The sequence below is a fragment of the Callospermophilus lateralis genome, chromosome 15 (genome assembly GCF_048772815.1).
Source record: "Callospermophilus lateralis isolate mCalLat2 chromosome 15, mCalLat2.hap1, whole genome shotgun sequence".
Taxonomy (NCBI): domain Eukaryota; kingdom Metazoa; phylum Chordata; class Mammalia; order Rodentia; family Sciuridae; genus Callospermophilus; species Callospermophilus lateralis.
The window spans coordinates 46,333,588-46,351,838 of NC_135319.1; the positions used below are offsets into that span (position 1 = coordinate 46,333,588).

Here is an 18,251-nt window from a genome sequence, read left to right on the forward strand (position 1 = left end):
CAGCATCATAAATAAATAAATAAATAAGGTCCATCAAAACTAAAAAACATTAACCAAAAAAAAAAAAAAAAAAGTAAAATGCATACTGATTGGAAAGGAAAATATAAAAAAAAGAAGATTCTAAAGTATTCTAGCTGGCTTCTAGTTGTCATCTTAATGATAAAAGTTAGTGTATATTGAGCAAGAAATGAATCAAAGTGAAGAGTTGCTTACCCTCTGTAGAAAATGCATTAGCCTTGAGCTTGATGAAAGTCTTCATATAAACACTCTACCTGTCCTCATGTAAATGACTGGAAAAACATCATAGTTGGAAAAAGATCACTCAGGATGATGAACATAAAAAAAATATTAAAAGTAAGTTTAGCTATTATATTTAATGTGTCCTCTCCATTTCTATAATAGATTATTCAGTGCTTCAAGTAAACTTCTCATGCCTTCTTGTACCACTGCCTTAGGCTGCCTACATTACTAATGAAAAATTATGATATTTGAGGGATGACCAATTCTAAAGCCTAGGATAACAGACTGTCAGAAAGACAATAAAAGATGTTGAGGGTTTTCTTTGACTTTTGAAATGCTATATCCTATGTTTATATGCTCATGTAGTTCTAAGCCAGATGCTATCCTGAGTTCAGTCTTTAAGTCATGAAGGTAGCATGTTGTAAAATTTTGTTACATAAAAGAATACCACTAGAGGGGTTAGGGTTGTGGCTCAGAGGTAGAACGCTTGCCTAGCATGCATGAGGCACTGGGTTCAATACTTAGCACCACATAAAATAAAATAAAGATATTATGTCCACCTATAACTAAAAAATAAATATTAAAAAAACTCACAGTCTTATTTAAAAAAAAAAAAAAAAGAATACCACTAGAGCTCTTTTCAAACAGTAGAGGAGAACATTTATTTTTCACAGTTGTATTTAGATCTTTCTTCTATGTTCAAGTATTCAAAGACAGAGGAGAAAGTATATGGATTTCTTTTTTAAATATAGAACACTTCACAAATTTGCGTGTCATCCTTGCACAGGGGCCATGCTAATCTTCTCTGCATCATTCCAATTTTAGTACATGTGCTGCTGAAGTGAGTACAGAGCATATGGATTTAATGTTTATAACATATCATCTTATTTTTAAATGTGCATTTCAAAATCCCCACAATACAGTGATTTATTTATTCAGTTTTCTAGAGAATGACATCTATGTGAGGAGACCTGTGACATGGGAAAGAGGCAAGATACAGTAGGGCAGCCATGCATCAGCTTCAGGGCACTGTTTAATCTGATTCGTTTGGATAAAAGCAACAAACCTATTTCACCTAGTTTGGATCAACAAATTTTTTTTTTATTTCTCTGGTAAGGAATCACACAGCATTATTGAAGACTTTATAGCATAGTATAGTATGGTAATTAAGACAACAGGTCAAAAGATGTGTTTGAGTCTTGGTACCACACTTAACTAATTTGAGGAATGTTAATAGTTTGTGTCCCCTCCAAAATTCATATTCAAGTGATGCCACTAAGAGGCGATTAGGCTCACCCATTAATGGGATTAAGGCTCTTTGGAAAAGAGACTTCATGCAACTTTTAGCTAGTTTGCTCTCTTCTTCTTTTTTTTTTTTATAGAGAGAAAATTTTTTAATATTTATTTTTCAGTTTTTTGGTTGACACAACATCGTTATTTTATTTTTATGTGGTGCTGAGGATCAAACCCAGCACCCCGCACATGCCAGGCGAGCATGTTACTGCTTGAGCCACCTCCCCAGCCCCTAGTTTGCTCTCTTCTCACTCCCTTCCACTTTCTGTCATATGAACAGAAGGCCCTCACCAGACACCTAATGCCAGTGCCTTTATCTTGATTTTTTTCTTTTTTTTTTTTTGTAACAGAGATTGAACCCAGGGGTGCTTAACTACTGAGCCAAATCCCCAGCCCTTTTTTATATTTTATTTAGCGACAAGGTCTCACTGAGTTGCTTAGGGCCTCACTAAGTTGCTAAAGCTATCTTTTAACTCACAATCCTCCTGTTTTAGCTCCCAAGCTGCTGGGATTATAGGTATGCACCACCGCACCTGGCTTAATCTTGAACTTTTTGTTTATTTTATTAAACAAAATAAATGTGTTTGTCATAAATAATTCAGTCTCGGGTACTTGGTTATAGCAGTACAGCAGAGACTGTGAACAAACTACTTAATAGCTCTAAAGCTTAGTTTCCTCATCTATACAAATGAAGATAAAGAGTACCTACCTCATTTGGGTTTTTTTATATATATATTTATTTTTTAGTTGTAGTTGGACACAATACCTTTGTTTTATTTATTTATTTTTATGTGGTGCTGAGGATCAAACTGAGGGCCTCACATGTGCAAGGTGAGTGCTATACTGCTGAGCCACAACCCCAGCCCTCATTTGGGCTTTTATCAAAGTTAAATGAAGTCATGTTTATAAAGCCTAGTGTCTGATTTATAGTAAGAATTCACTGTTATCTGTTATAAGAAGAATCTCAGTGAATCTCAAACAAGAATCAAAACTGGAGGTTTTCACTGAAGGGAGAGCCAAATGGTAATTCCAGATTCAAGTCAGTTCTGCAGACCTGAGCAGCAGGTATCCATGGATCTTTACTCCAGTGCTTCACTTGACCATGTTCCTCAGCTGCCTTGCATGTCTGCTTCTTCCAGCCTCACAGCCACTTTACTGGCCTGCCTTTGTCCTCCATTCTGGTCCCTGAAAGAGAATGCTAGGTTAGCTCAGTTCACCTTTTGTGCATTGTTACAAGTTGGGCACTGGAAGAACCATAAGTTGTTTGCCCTTGGTCCAGTTAGTACTAAAGGTTGATTCAGATTCACAAAAAATCTCAGCTAAGCCCCTCTACAATGCTAGATGTGATGTTATTTGTCTTAAAAGGATAATGGATGGGTGGATTGTATAAAAATATATGTTTGCGTGTCTTGTCTCTGTCCTTCTTCCCTTATTTACAGTTCCGAAAATGTTCCTAACAACAAGATCCATCTGTCACAACAATACATGGAACATCAGATGCTTCACATCTCAAGCTAGACACCTTGGAGTCATTCTTGAATCTTTCCATCCCCTCTGTCTTCAGGGAGTTCTTTAGATTTAGTTGTAAGATTGTATCTTAAGTGTATCCGCATCCACTTCTTGGCCATGACTTTAGCTCAGACCATTTTCTACTTACTGCGGTGGCTTCCTAATCAATCTCTATGCTTTCACTCTTTCTGGCCTTTCATTCCATTTTCTGCAAAGTAGCCAAAATAATCATTAAAAAGAAGTTAAATTATTTAATTCATCCGCTTATAAGCATGCTATGCTTTCTCATTGCAGTAGACTGAAAATCTAAGCTTCTATAGTGGTCTAAAAGGAACTATATGATCTGCTGTTCCAGCATTTTTCCTGAGACTTTTACCTTTGCCTGCATACTCTAGTTATACTGGTCTTCTTTCTGGCCTTAAATGCTTTCCACAGTTTAAGCACAAAACTAGAATCCATAGTAAGTCTGTGGTGGGGCTTAGATGATGCTGAAGCTGCCAGTCCAGCACCATACTTTAAGAACCATTCCTAGAGGATAGGAAAGGTAGCAGAATACAACAGTTACTATTATGGTATTATGTAAAAATGTGGATGTGTAACCGATGTGATTCTGAAATCTTTGTAATGTTTTGAATAAAAAAAAAAATTAAAAAAAAAAAAAAAGAACCATTCCTAGAATATTGAAGGAGACTCCTAGGAAGTCTCTGGTAACAGTCTCTTTCCTAGCAAATTCATACTCCCTACTTGTGCCAGGATTTGCTGCCCAGAAGCAATGTAATCATGGGCTTCCCTTGCTCGAAGATTTTGGCTGACTCTCCATTGGTTGCAATATAAAATTCATTTCATATCCTACAAGATCCTTGACATTCTGTCCCCATCTTGCCTCTTCAGACATGTTTTCAATACAAATACAACTGACTTTTTTTTTTTTTTTTTTTTTTTTAATTTCCCCCTGCAGTATTGGAGATTTAACCCAGGGCATAATATTTGCTAGGCATGCAGTCTACCACTGAACTACATCCTCAGCCCTTTTATTTTATTTTGAGACAGGGTCTCACTAAGTTGTCCAGGCTGACCTTGTGATCCTCCTGCCTTAGCCTCTCGAGTAGCTGGGATTACAGGCATGGCTCCTCCTGCACATAGTTTATAACTGATCTTTTACTATTTTCTAAAACATGCTTTGTCCTGTCTACAGTTACCTGTTTTTTTCTTCTGCTGACAATGTCCATCTCTGCAAAATGATGCTCATTCAAGACCCAGTTCATGTCACCTTCACCAGGAAGCATTTCTTGATATCTCCAAATTGAATTATTATGCCATTTTTAAAAGTGCATACATGGTATTCTCTCAAAGCATAAAATCCTCAAAGAAAAACAGTATATGTTACTCATATTTGAATTATTTTATATCTTTTGTCACTGTTATTTTTACTTAATCAATTCATATAAAAATCAAGCATAGAAGTCATAGTGGCGTAAGTCTACTAAATTAAGGATTCAAATTATTCAGTTTTAATTTATATCTTATGCCCTTTCCTAAAGCAGCAATAGGTACAAAAATACAATCTTAAAAAAAAAAAAATGAAGCCTTTAAGTTAACTACCTCATATTCCATGTAACAGTTTATATCCAGTAACTTTTGATATAGAAGGTAAGTTTTAAACAGGCCAGTTTAGAAGAACTCATAAATCATCTCTAAAGGGCACATATCAAAGAAAGATGGAAAATAAACAAAGAATTGAAAAGCTATTGACCAAGAAATGACTAAGAACAATTTTTTGTGTGTGGAAGGAAAAGCAGGAAAAAGAATTTTGTATTGTTGCTTGCTAAAATATTATATCAAATTTGCTTTAATTACATAGTAATGCCTCTAAAAACAAGGTAATTATGCAAAAACTTTTTATGTTACTGCTCCCACATATCTCTTAATAACTATGTAATTAACTTATCACTACTATACAGTGTGAAGTTTGATATTACTTGTACATAAAGACATTGATGGTTTAAATGAATGAGATGGGTAAAGCAAGTGATAGAGGTAGGGAAATCATAGCATTGTAGTAGTCAGGAATGTCAATGATTATTTAGATCATTGCATTCAGTCCTCAAGGATTAGATAAAGTCGGGGAGAACATGAGATGAATCATTTAATTTTCTTTTATTATTGTTGTTGTGGTAGTGGTGGTGGTACCAGGGATTGAACTCAGGGACAATTAACTATTGACCCACATCCCCAACCCTATTTTTGTATTTTATTTAGTGACAGGGCCTCATTGAGTTGCTTAGCACCTCGCTGTTGCCAAGACTGGCTTTGAACTCTCAATTCTATTTCAGCCTCCTGAGCTGCTAGGGTTATAGGCTTGTGCCACAACACCCACTTGAATGAATCATTTAATTTTCTGAAAACAACAAACATACAATAAAGGAGATGAGTTGACCGACGACTGGAATAGATAAGTGAGTTTGGGATCTAATACATATACTTTTGCAGGCATGGTAGCACATACCTGTAATCCCCACCACTCAGGGGGCCGAGGCAGGAGGATCACAAGTTCACGGCCAACCTGGACAACATAGCAAGACCCTCTGTCAAAATAAAATGAAAATGGCTGGGGATATAGCTCAGTGGTAAAGCAGCCCTGGGTTCAATCCACAGTACCAAAAAATAAATAAATACACACACACACACACACACACACACACACACACACACACTTTTAAACAGTCCATTTTGTTTTGGAAGGTTTTTTTTTTTTAAGTAATTATTAAGATGATTTTTTTAACTGAGAAAACCTTTCTTTTATCTCATTTTACCAACATCTTGAGTTTGTATGTGTGGCTTATGTGGCAAAGATGTACAACACCAGGAACTTCATTGCTGGTGGAAATGCAAAATGGCATAGCTACTTTGGAAGACAGTCTGGCAGTTTTTTACAAAACTAAACATATGGTTACCATATGATCCAGCAATTGTGCTCCTTGGTTGTGCAAATGAGTTGAAAACTTATGTCTACACACAAAAAAACCTGCACACAAATGTTTATAGCAGTTTTATTCATAACTGAACAAGACTTGAAAACAACCAAGATGTCCTTCACTAGGTGCATGGATAAGCAAACTGTGGCACATCCAGACAATGAAATATGACTCTGCTGATAAAAAGACATGGAGGAAACTTAAGCTTGTATTCCTAAATGAAAGAAGCTAATCTGAAAAGCTACGTGCTGTATGATTCCAACTATATGGAATAAAAGGCAAATCTGTAGAGATAGTAAAAAGATCAGTTGTTGCCATGGACGGACAGAAGCTGGGAGTGAGAAGGGAGGGAAGTGAGTGGAGCACTGTTAGCAGTGAAACTGTTCTGGGTGATATTTTAATAGTAGAAATAGGTGGTTTATGCATTGTCAAATCCCATAGAATATTCAACACAAATAATGAACCCAAATATATAGGCATTGGTTAATAATAATATAGATTCATCAGTTATAACAAATGTACCACACTAATGCAAGATTTTAGTAATAGGGGAATTGGGTTGAGGAGAAGAGAGAGAGAGTTTATGGGAGTCTCTGTACTTTCTGCTCAGTTTTTGTGTAAACCTACAACTGCTCCAAAAAATAAAGTCTGTTGGTTTGAAAAAAAAAAAAAAGAAAGAAAGAAAAACAGAAAAGCCCACATAGAAAAATCTTTCTTCCATTTATCTTACTCTGCCAGTATCTTGGTTTTATATGTGTAGTCTGTGTCTCCCAGCTTCATCAGTTACACTCTTCTAAGGTGAGGCTTGTGACCTATGACTAATGACTTCACATTTTTTGCTAAAACATGTTTTCATTAATATTGCATGATAACCACTCTGGCTCTACGAAGTACAGGATCCTTTCTACATAATTCCCTTAGGAATTCTTTCAGCAATCCTGAGGGAAGCATTGGTCCATGAGTTTCTTTTTTGTACAGGGGTTTGAACTCCAGGGCACTCGACCTCTGAGCCACATCCCCAGCCCTATTTTGTATTTTATTTAGAGACAGGTCTCACTGAGTTGTTTAAGGCCTCACCATTGCTGAGGCTGGCTTTGAACTCACAATCCCCCTGTCTCAGCCTCCGGAGCCATTGGGATTATAGGCAAGCGCCACCACACCTGGCCAGTCCTTGAGTTTCTACTTCGGGACAGATTTACTTGACATGAAACTTCTGTAGATCAAGATTTTATTTCGGGGGAAAAAAAGATTGTTCTAAGGTTCCCTCAGGAACTTTCTAAATTGTCTTCTGTAAAACTGCCTGTATTTCCTAAAGCTAAGAGTAGAATACAGAAAATAGTGAAGATCCTTATGTCCTTGAGGAATTGTCTAAGAAGTGACCAATTTTGTTGTACTTATACTGATACTTATACTGATTTACTTTGTGAAAAGCTCTGTCCCAAGTGGTTACAATTATTAATGAACTCCAAAGGCATGAGTGGAAAACTGTTAGAATAGCTCATCATTTAGCTGAATCTGTTGAAGTTGCTCTTAATAGCCATTTTTCTGTATAGTTAAATGTTCCCATGTTATTTTTAAAATGATGTTTATCAGCTTATTATAAAAGTAATATTGCAGGCTGGGGTTTTAGCTCAGTGGTAGAGCACTTGCCTCACATGCATGAGGCCCTGGGTTCTATCCTCAGCACCACATAAAAATAAGTTATTTACTTAAAGATATTATGTCCATCTAAAACTAAAACAAATATATTTTAAAAAAAGTAATATTGCTTATTACATAATATTGAAAAGATAAAAGGAAACAGAAGAAAATAAAATTACCTCAACTCTGGAAATTTATCTTTTGAAACATGGTTTTTAATTTTTACTATTTTGAATAAACATGTTCCTCAAATGTGTTGCATGGATCTGACTAAAGATTAAAAATGGAAGGACAAGGGGCTGGAGTTGAGACTCAGTGGTAGAATACTTGCCTAGCATGTGTAAAGCACTAGATTCAATCCTCAGCACCACATAAAAATAAATAAATAAAATAAAGGTATTGTGTCCACCTACAACTAAAAAAAATTTTTTAAATGGAAGGACAATACATATTATATTTTAATAAAGTCGGGATTTGAAATCAACAAAAGAGCACTCTGTATTCTCTTTGCAGCTCTTCTATAAAATCTAAAATCATTTTTAAAAACTATAGGTATGGAATAGATAAGTAATTGGTCATGAAACAAAAATACAACTCTGGAGGGAAATGAAGTTTGATCATTACCAATCACCATGCCCCCAAATAATTTCCAGATAAAGAGTTAAATTACCATGAATAAACTAAAAGAAAAGACAGGCCAAAATCTACCTGATTTGGTGTTAATGAAAAAAATATTAAAGAAAAGATAAATGTATTTACATAATAAAAAAGGCAAATGGTTTGGGGATGTTGCTTAGTGTGATACTTACCTAGCATGTGTGAGGTCCTGGGTTTCAGCTCCAACACTGCCAAAAAAAAAGAAAGAAAGAAAAACAAATGACAAGTCAACATATACAACATATACAGTGGACAAGCCGGGATTGTCTCTTACAATACTGAAAAAAGAGAAATACCCCAGTAGAACAATAGGTAAAGTTGTTATCAGACATTTCATGAAATGGAGAAATACAAATGATCAGTGAGCATATGAATTAAGCAAAAAGTATTCAACCTCTCTCTAATAAAAAAAAATGACTGTAAATTAAAACACAGTGCTGCCTTTCACCTTTCAAATTATCAAATCAAAAATATTTTTAGGGCTGGGGATGTGGCTCAAGTGGTAATGTGCTCGCCTAGCGTGGGTGAGGCACTGGCACCACATAAAAATAAAATAAAGATATTGTGTTCACCTAAAACTGAAAAATAAATATTAAAAAATATATTTTTAATAGCCAGAGTGCTACTGGGAATATAATTTTTTGAAAAGAAATCCTGAAATTTTTCAGTTACCCTTAAGTAAATGTATCCTAAGGAAATCAAATATATGCCTTATGATTAATGTCATAAGAATGTTCATCAGAGGCTGGGGCCATAGCTCAGTGGGAGAGTGCTTGCCAGGCACATGTAAGGTACTGGGTTTGATCCTTATACCCACGTAAAAATAAGCAACTAAAATAAAAGCATTCTGTCCATCTACAACTGTAAAAAAAATTCAAATAATATTTATCACAATGATATAGCAATAAAAAATTTTGAAATCACCCAAATGTCCAATAATACTATTAAATAAATGATGCTATAGCCACATTTAAAAACAGTCTTTGGGCTGGCATTGTGGCTCAGTGGTTGAGCACATGTGAGGCACTGGGTTTGATCCTCAGCATCACATAAAAAATAACTAGTGGCTGAGGCTGTAGCTCAATGGTAAAGTGCTTGCCTCCCATGTGTGAGGAACTGGGTTCAATCCTCAGCACCACATAAAAATAAGTAAAGATACTGTGTGTTCATCTACAACAAAATAAATATTTAAAAAATAACTAGTTATTGTGTTTGTTTACAACTAAAAATATTTTTAAATAAATAATATAAGTGTGGTCTTCAAGAATATTTAAAAACATAGGAAAATATCCCTAATATACTTCATTTATTTTTTCATTCTTTTAGTTCTAGAGATTGAACCCAGGTACTACAGCTTTTTATTTTTTCATTTTGAGACAGACTCATACTAAGTTGCTGAGGTTGGCCTCAAACTTGAGGTCTTCCTGCTTTAGGTTCCCAAGTACCTGGAATTACAGGCGTGTGCCACTGTGCCAGGCTTAATATTCTTTTTAGTTCATAAATAATGTCTGAAAATTACAGGAAATGCAAAAAAAAGCATATGTGCACATATCTATATATAGATAAAATGAAAAGTTCCCACCCTAATTCTCTATTTCCCATCTCTGAGTTAGCTTTGGTTACTAGATTCTGTTGTATCCATCCAAAAATACTATGTGCCTGTACAAGTTTGTGTATGTGTATATATATATATATATTCCAGTTTTCATGAAATGAGAGTATGCTGTGTTTACTCTTAGAAACTGTTGCTTTTTCACTTGCCCTCATGTTGGAGATTGTTTTATATTAGCACATATTGAGCTACCTCATTCTGGTTATATTATTCCATTGATGGAATTAACTGGTCACTATTAAGGTTATTGGGTTCTTTTTTGTTGTTGTTTTGGTTTCACACAAAGCATATAACTTTTATAAGGAGAAATGTGGCAAGTGATCACACATCACTAAAAGGATAGGACAAAGCAACAACAGATGCCCCCTGATGGGACATCCCTGAGAGAGACACAGCATCATTTATGTAATATTCCCATTAAAAATATTAAACCCAAATCTAATCATGAGAACACAGCAGACAGACCACATAGAGCAACACTGCCAAACAAATTACCTACACTCTTCAAATATTAAAATCTTGGTGGACACGATGGTATACACCTATAATAAAAAACTTTGTTCTTCCCCATTTATGATGCTAGTGTGCTTTTTGCTGTTGAATATAGAGTAAACAGTGTTAGAGTCTACTGGGTTTAGTTCCAGTCACCATGAAAACTGTTAGTGAAAGAGATGTATATGGAAAAGAAAGAACTGAGATTTTGGTTTTTTCCTCTTTTTAAGTGACTCCATTAAAGGTTTCATACCCACTAAAAGTATTTCTCAGTTCTCTATACAAGACACTAAGAAAATTCAAGATGTTGCACCTCATGTACTGTAACTATGTAGAATTTAGACTGCTTACATTAGGAAATCCTATGCAGTTCCATCTCTGTGAGATTTGTAGAAATCAGCTTGGCACTTCCTCTCTTTACACCATTTGATATTTCAGGCTTCATCTCAGCCACTAGGTAGAGCTGAGCAAAAATGGATCACATTCTTCAGCATCAGTAAAGTCTAAATAAAGTCAATCAGTAGACAGTGTGCTGTATCCACTGTTAATGAACAAAGGTTTATTTGGAAAGATTATATCCCAAGATTCAGAGCCTGCCAGTAGTAACCCTAGGAACCAAATTCAGTATCAGCAAGAAGCTCTCACTCACCTTAAGCCTCAACGGCTAGAGAACCTAGCATCCATAACACAGCCTAAAGCTGGAAAAAGCCTGAGAGGCCCTGGGATGAGCCCATCTTTAAAAGGATCAGAGGAGAGAAGGAGCCAAAGTAGACCTATGGGGATAACGTGTTCCTTGTGTAATTCCTCCAATTCCTGGTCCCTTGGCTACGTGAAAAGCATACATTCAGATCCTTGCCCTACATTTTCAAGTGACTTACTGATAAGACACAGGCAATGGCACTAGTAAAAAGAGCTCATAAGAGACTTTCATATTGAACACACATACCAAGTCAGTTATTTGAGATTTTGCTTCTTGGATTTTTGGTAAGTCCAAAATCTTTACTTAAAAAGAGCAAACTGCTTTTTAAAATTTTTAATTCTACTAGTCATGTTTATCTGCTATAATGTTTACCAAGTACACTTTGAGCCTGAGGCAATATTTCAGTGATTCAAACATGAATAAACACTTTGTTTACTTGCTAACACAGTTTTTGTAAAGGTTAATACCCTATTATTGTTGGTATTTTTTCTGAAAAATACATTTTTTGAATAATACCTTAAAATGTAAAGAATTTTTTTAAATAGAGGGAGGGGCAAAATTTAAAAACAATTCCCAGAAAAATTTGTTCTTCAAACATATAAAAAGATGTTCCATCTCACTCATAGTCAGAAACACAAATTAAAATTATATTGAACTATCATTTCTAACCCCTGAGACTGACAAAAGTTCAGAAGCTGGACAATTCATTCTGTTGGTAAGGTTGTAGGGAAATAGGCACTAATGCATTACTAATGGAAATACAAAATGATTCAACCTCTATGAAAGGGAATTTGGCAATATCTAACAAACACATACACAGGTACACGGACACGCGCGCGCACACATACACTTCCACCAAGAACACCCCTAACAACACACAAATATATAATCAAATGGTGATACTACTTATAATTACAAAACATTAGAGACTGTATAAATCTCCACACATAGGAAATTGATTGAATAAACTAGTGTGTCCACATACTGAGATACTATGCAGTTGGGAAAAAGAAAGGAGGAGTCGAGGAGGTAGCTCAGTCCTACAGCATTTAGCCTAGAATATGTGAGGCCCTGAGTTGAATCCCTAGCACAGCTAAATGAAAAAGGAAAAAGATCTCACTGGGCACCGTGGCACCTGCCTATAATCCCAGCAGCTCTGGAGGCTGAGTAGGAGGATCACAAGTTCAAAGCCAGCCTCAGCAACAATGAGGTGCTTAACAACTCAGTGTGACCCTGTCTCTAAATAAAATACAAAACAGGGCCAGTGATGTGGCTCGGTGGATGAGTGCCCCTGAGTTCAATCCCCAGTACCAAAAAAAGAAAGAAAGAAAGAAAAAAAATCTCTATGGATTGATGTGAAATGATTTCCAGGAGATATTTTTAAATGAAAAAAATCAAAGTTCAAAAGAGTCTGTATAGTGTGGTACCTCCTCCTGTGATTGTTGGTAAGCATAAATATTTGTGCTTCCCTTTACCAGAGGACTTCAGGAGACAGTGAAGTTGGTTACTCACTGATAGGAGAGCACAGGGTAAAAGAGTGACATCTCCCCACATATATCTTTTATAGAACTTTTATTTTTAGAAACATGTTAATGTTCTACTTATTTTTAAAAGAACTAAAAACTCAAAAAGGAAAAGATAATACTGAAAACAAACTATTAACAGGTGAGCTTAACTTTTTTTCCAATCTTTTAAGTAGAATAAGCCCCCCAAAAGGGGGTAAAAAAGAGAATTACTTTAAGTAACATACTGAACATAGTATCTGACTGTGTGGGAGAAAAGCAAACCAGTCCTGAATCCTTTTTAGTAGGTTTGAGTTTTTTATAGTTAGGGATGAAATGATTAGGGCAGGAGAGAGGAGCACTACTGGCAATTTAACCCAGGAGAGGTCCACCATTCCACCTGGCCCTTTTTACATTATTTTGAAACAGCATCTCAATAAATTGCCCAGGTGGGCCTTGAACTCATGACCCTCCTGCCTCAGCCTCCCAATAGCTAGGGTTATAGGAATGCAGCAGTGCTCCTGGCCTAGAAACAAAATGATTCTGAAGCTATTTCACATGTATTACAAAATTGATTAAATAAATGTGTTGATATTCTTGGGAGCTAGGGTTCTGACTGTAGAAGAAAGAATATACATGGAATAGGGAAAAGGGTGGGGGAAGAGCCCTGTGGAGATAAGAACTGGTGTCAACTCAATTTGCAAAATTTGTCAGTATACACATATGTATGCACACATATTTATGGGTTTAAGTGTATACCTGTATGCATGCTTCCTAGGTCTGTTTGCTAGCATAGTGTAGCACTAAAAGCCCAGTTGTCACCTAGATCTTATTCTCTAATCCCATTCCTTGCTAAAAGGAAACAGATATCCTTGGAGAAAAGGCGGATTCCAGAGTATACCTGGAGAATAAGGAAATGCCCAAAAATATAAGCAGGACCAAGGGTACAAGAGCCAGCATGAAGGGGCTCCCATTAGCAAAAAGTGGAACATTTTTAGTACTCAGGGGCTGTGAAGAATTACAAACCATTATTTTTTAAAAATCTGTACATGAGGTGCTGGACTGTGGCTCAGCAGTAGAGTACTCACCCAGCACGTGCAAGGCCCTGGTTTCAATCCTCGGCACCACATATAAAATAAATAAAATAAAGGGATTGTGTCCAACTACAACTAAAAAAATAAAATAAAATACTTTAAAAAAATCTGGGGGCTAGGGATGTGGCTCAAGCGGTAGCGCGCTCGCCTGGCATGCGTGCGGCCCGGGTTCAATCCTCAGCACCACATACAAACAAAGATGTTGTGTCCGCGAATAACTAAAAAATAAATATTAAAAAAAATTCTCTCTCTCTCTCTCTCTCTCTCTCTAAAAAAAAATTTTTTTAAAAATCTGTACAACACAGAGGCACATACCTAATTATGTATTTAGCTTGGTCATGATGTTTAGGTTTTAATGCATTTAATATTAATAAAGATATTTTATTATAAATTACTTGTTAAGAAATTGTCCATAATAAACATACTAAAATGAAACTTATTGTAGGAAAAAAAAAACTGTGTGTATTTTTTAAAATATTTATTTATTTTTTAGTTGTAGTTGCACACAGTACCTCTATTATATATGGTGCTGAGGATTGAACCCAGGACCTCGCACATGCTAGGCGAGCGCTCTACCACTGAGCCACAACCCCAGCCCCAACTGTGTGTATTTTTAAAAATATTTTTTTAGTTGTTGGCAGACCTTATTTTATTATTTATTTATTTATGTATTTATTTATACAGTTAGAGAATCGAACCCAGGGCCTCACACATGCCAGGCAAGCGCTCTACCACTGAGCCACAGCCCCAGTCCCTGTGTGTATTTGTTAATGCAGGGCTGGGGATCAAACCCAGGGCCTGGTTCATACTAGGAAAACACTCTACCAATGAGTTTTATCCCCAGCCCTGCATCTTTACTTACAATAAATAGATTCTTAAAATAATAGATGGAAGAAAGGGGTAATTTCTTGCTTACAGTAAAATGCAAAGGGCTAACTTTGGTAAATGCAAATGATGTGCTGGAATGGGAAAATCATCACAATTTGAGTTGCTTCAGTTAAGAATCTTGAATGGAACCAGGAATTGGGCATGGTGGTGCACACCTGTAATTCCAGTTACTCAAGAGGGTGAGGCAGGAGTATCCCAAATTTATCTTGGGCAACTTAAAGAGACCCTGTCTCAAAAAGGGCTGGGGATGTAGCTCAGTGGTAGAGTACTTGCCCAACTTGAACAAGGCCCTGAGTTCTATTCCTGGTATCACCAAAAAATAAAAAAATAAAAAAAATAAAAAAATAAAAAAATAAAATATATATATATATATATATATATATATATATATATATATATATAAAATCTACACTGAGATGAGGACTTGTGTCATGTGTAGTGCTAGGGATTGAGCCTTGCACATGGCATGAGCGCTACCCCAGGAATGGACACTTTATTTATTTATTTGTTTGTTTGTTTATTTTATTTGTTCTAATCAGTTATACATGACAACAAAATGCTTTTTGATTCATTGTACACAAATGGAACACAATTTTTCATTTCTCTGGTTGTAGGGTCAAAGTAGGGTCACACTTACAAAGTAGGGTCACACTTACAAAGTAGGGTCACATCATTTGTGCAATCATACATGTACCTAGGATAATGATGCCCATTTCAGTCCACCAATCTTTCCTATCCCCATGTCCCCTCCCTCTCCTCCATCCCCTTTGGCCAATCCAAAGTTCCTTTACTCATACCATGCCCCTGCCCCATTATGGATTAGCATCCACTCATCAGAGAAAACAGGAATGGACACTTTAGATGAGGAACAGAGTCATAAACTATTTGTTAGATGCAACGGAAAAAAAAAATATATTTACATATAATGGAGAAATAGAACAGCATCTTGATCAGGTGGTCAAATTAATTACACAGTGAACAGCAGATGGAATAATGTGCCTCTCAGTATCATGTCCTGAGAAGGACACAAAATAATGTATGCAGTAATCTAGCCAATAATACATAAATATCAGACAAACTCAAAATTAGAATGACGTTATTAAAAAGGGGGTAGGAAATGACTGTTCTTCAAAAATGTCCATGTCACATAGGTCAAAGAAAGACTGAGGAAATGTTCCACATTAAAGAAGACTAAAAGGACATAGAGTTAAATTTTTAAACCAGGTTTCATTTTTCCAATGAGAAAATACTATAAAGGACATTATTGGGTAATTGACAAAGTTAGAATATGAACAATAGATTACTGAAGTTGATAACTGGACTGTGGCTATATAAGATTATATCCCATTCTCAGAAGAGCACATCAAAGAATTTAGAGATAAAAAGCCATGTTAATGCAGCTCACTCTCAAATAGTTGAGGAAAAATTCATAAGAGAACCCATGCAAATGGAGCAAAACTTAACCACATTTGAGTGAAGGTGCTTTTTATTTTTATTCCATAATATAGTATACATAGTATAATATACTAATTTTATTTTTATTTATTTTGTCTGAATTTAAGATTCTTTATTTGGGGGGTGGGGTACCAGGGATTGAATTCAGGGGTATTCAATCACTGAGCCATATCCCCTGCCGCAGTCTGGCTGGGCACACAATCACGAGCCACTCACAGCTTTGTAGATTCAAACAGCAATTCTTTATTCCCGAACTCACACTGGCCCTCTCCAAACACGTTCTGGGGAAATCCACGCTCTCTGCCCAAAATACTCCTCTGCCTCCCAAATACTCTCTGAATCCCAGGAGAACTCAAGGGGAACTCAGGCAGCAGGATACGCCCTATTCCCAGCAGGAATAATCTTAAACCTGGAACCGCCCTAAACCCGGATCTGCCCTGGTCCTTGAGCAAGGTCACCTTACATGCAATGTCACTGCAAAATGTCTAAGGCAAGTCAATCCCCCAGCCCTATTTTATATTTTATTTAGAGACAGGGGCTTACTGAGTTGCTTAGCACCTCATAGCACCTCACTTTTGCTGAGGCTGTCTTTGAACTCAGGATTTTTCTGCCTCAGCCTCCCAAGCTACTAGAATTACAGGTATGCATCATCGTACCTGGCAAGATTCTTTTTTTTTTTTTTTAAAGAGAGAGTGAGAGAGGGGGAGAGAGAGAGAATCTTAATATTTATTTTTTAGTTATCGGCAGACACAACATCTTTGTTGGTATGTGGTGCTGAGGATCGAACCCGGCCGCACGCATGCTAGGCGAGCGCGCTACCGCTTGAGCCACATCCCCAGCCCCTGGCAAGATTCTTAACAAATAATTTTTTTTTTTTTTTTAAATGCACTTTGGGGCTGGGGTTGTGGCTCAGAGAGAGCACTTGCCTAGCTAGCACGTGTGAGGCCCTGGGTTCAATCCTCAGCACCACATAAAAATTAAAAAAAAAAAAAAAAGGAAAGATATTGTGTCCAACTACAACTAAAAAATAAATACTTTATTAAAAATTTTTAAATGCACTTTGGGCAGGCTAATAATTAAAAATCTAAACTTAAAATTATATTGGAGGACTGGGGTTGTAGCACAGTGGTAGAGCTTTTGTCTAGCATGTTGAGGCACTGGGTTCGATTCTCAGCACCACATATAAATAAATAAAGGTCCATCAACAACTAATAAATTATTTATTAATAAATTATATTGGAAATATTGTGCTAAATGAAAAAAGCTAGACATTAAATGACAGGTATTGTATGATCTCTTATTTGAGTTACCTAGAACAGGCAAATTCTCAGAGACAGAGAGTAAAACAGCAGTTCCCGGAGAGTGAGGTGAAGAGGAAGGGGGAGTTTATTGTGTAAGGGTACTGAATTTCTGTGAAGGTGATGAAAAAGTCCTGAAAATAAGTGCAGGTGATAGTTGCACAGCATTTTAAATGCTCTTAAGACTACTGAGTTGTACTTTTAAAAACTGTTAAAATAGTAAATAGTATGTTGCATATGTTTTACTCAGTGAAGTATCTTGGAGATGTTTGCTTATTCATATTATAAAAGGATTCCCTACAGTTTTTTCATTACAAGTTCCCTTTTCTTTAAATAACTTTAAACAACTTTTTAGATTCATATCAGCTACTTTTTGAAGGTTCTACTTATAGTTGGTCATGTTTTATCTTTAGTTCATCTTAGTTGGTTTTTAAAAATAGATTATTTAAAAGGTGATATTCACCTGGGTCCAAGTCTTAGCTTTCTTCAGTATTCCGGTTTTCCACTTGTTAAAGCAAATGACTCTGTGGAGTACCTCATTTCATTCATCAGCCCGCGCTTCACTTAGAAAGATGATGCTGGTACTTATGCTTCACAAAAATATTCCATAAACATAAGCTTTTCTTTTTCTCACAAAGACCAGAGCAGGAGGAATGAGGAAAACAGATGTTGCTTATAAGGCCTCTAATAGACGTGTTTCCATTGTAAGCTGATCTGACTCTGAATTTGGCGTCAGCTCCATTCACTGTGTGGGCTGAGCATTTTAGTCTCACAGTTTGGCAGAAAGTTAATATTGACCTTTGACTATTACCTGAAAACTCAATGATAAAAATACTCTTGCTAAACCTCTAGAGAGAGTGATCTCACACATAATGTAAGCACATGTCTTCAAAAT

The 18,251-nt window shown here is 36.2% G+C and overlaps 1 protein-coding gene and 1 non-coding gene across 3 annotated transcripts in view; one reads left to right on the forward strand and one right to left on the reverse strand.

Moving 5' to 3' along the window:
• Adk (adenosine kinase) overlaps positions 1-18,251 on the forward strand; it is a 479,685-nt gene that overhangs the window by 455,645 nt on the left and 5,789 nt on the right. The gene's annotated exons all lie outside the window — the stretch shown is intronic.
• Positions 983-1,089, reverse strand: LOC143381681 (U6 spliceosomal RNA). The gene has a single exon (XR_013088854.1). It is a non-coding gene; the product is annotated as a U6 spliceosomal RNA (small nuclear RNA).